We start from the raw sequence: 1980 nt of genomic DNA, 5'->3' as shown, positions 1-1980 counted from the left end.
GAACATTAATCTGATGAAATGAACAAAGCTCCAGTTAAACTGACATTTTCTGTTGTTTAAAAGAATTTAATATTTTGATTTTTTAATTCTATTTTCTCATTTTCTATTTTGATTTTCTCTTCTTGTTGCCTCCTTAGGATGATTTTCGGGTAAGTAACCATTTGATATGATATATCATTATTATGAACGCAACATACCTATACGTTTTTTATGTGTGCGAAAAACATACATTAATGTCCATGTAAAAAGATACCCGTTGATTTCTTTTTATGTACCACATTTACAAATAGCTATGAATTCGTCGGTATGTTATATTGCCAAATATCCCACCACACACACACAGAGTAATGAAGTTGAGAGTGTACGTTGGGTCTTTAAGGTGATTTATTTGCATTAGCTTAATCGATTTTACAATTTCATGATTTTCGATTGTAGTGCAAGATAAAGGGATGTAAAGCTACGCCATAACAGTCTCGACTGACTGTTCTGAGTTTGAAAATTTGCTCCTTCTTATGGAGAGGTTGTGGCTCAAATTGCCGCCAGTTTGAAGATAGTCTGAAGATGGTTATGAGGTCACACTTAGAATTTGTTTAGTTTTCCGTGATGACCGCGTACTTGGGTTATATGATGATGATTGTGCTAAAAGTTAAGTCCATATTAACGTGAATGTGTTACGTAACCGTATGAATCACAATTGCACGTTATATTTAGGTATTAAGTCACATGGACGCCGAAAGCCAAGACTGTGTTAATCCAGTGAATGCATCACGTGCCATGAGCAACAAGTTATCAGGATATGTAAAATAGAGTAATACATTGGTGATGTATGTGAGTGACAGTAAGTTATATATCTCGTTGCGAATTGCAAACAATGTTGTAACTCCACAGATTTTATCCCTGCATGACCAGAAAAAGTGACATGGATCTACTTCTTTGTTTTCTTATAACATCAACTAACAAAACAAATCAAAAAAATCAATTGCATTTCTTCAGAGACATTATTAGTGTTATAAATCATGTCGAAGAAAACTGGAACGGATCGATTCCATTTGTTCTGCTCACGAAGAGAAAATGTCGTTTATGTAACCAATTTGGTTAGAAGTGCATATTCATTAAATAAAATAGATATACGATACATTTCATATTCAAAAACTCTATAATTCTCTATAACTGATTGATTCTTCCACGTTGTCAGTGGATGCGCTGTAATGCAAATCAGACTGGCAAGTTTAGTTGCACATCAATAGCTATAAACTTTTATCTCTCCATTGACAGACTTTGCACTTCCTCCTTAGGTATAAAGTAACTAGAAACTAGTCAGATCACTTGTTCTGAATAGAGAGGGATTAAGCATGTGGTGTAACGTTATCTTTTCTTATCACAGTTTTAAATTGTATGTTTATTAAAGAAAAACAGTACACTTTTCCTTTCAGATTAACCAAAAGCGCTGTGTTGTGCACTATGAAGTTATATATGTGTGTGTGTGTCAAAAATAAGATTGGTGTGTGGCGTTAGATTAAATAATAAGTTTCAAAAATTAAACACAAGCACGACAAAGGAACAACGAAAAATTAAAACACGAAATATGGACATGCTCCTTCCTCGTCAGTTATCGTCCAAAACATTATAACAATTTCACGCCTTTAACGATAATATTATTCATGGCGACAACACGAGAAAAGGTTCTTGGAATAGTGAGCAAATTTTGAGGATAGTGACAAAAACAAACACAACATATAAATGTGAACATACAAACAAAATGAAAATACATTATACAAAAAAAATATAGGTTGTACGGCTCTGAGACTAGACATGCACTGAAAAATGTATTGTTGCATTGGAAACGGAAAGTGGACATTTTCATAGTGTACAACATAGCGTTTTGAGTTAGTTTGAAATGAAATGCCGGAATGTGAGACTAATCTTTCTATTGATTTTCATTTTATCGAGTGAGGTTGCAATTCATATACATGTATATAT

This window comes from Octopus bimaculoides, chromosome 15 (genome assembly GCF_001194135.2).
Source record: "Octopus bimaculoides isolate UCB-OBI-ISO-001 chromosome 15, ASM119413v2, whole genome shotgun sequence".
Lineage (NCBI taxonomy): Eukaryota > Metazoa > Mollusca > Cephalopoda > Octopoda > Octopodidae > Octopus > Octopus bimaculoides.
Note: the sequence above shows the minus strand (reverse complement) of the source record.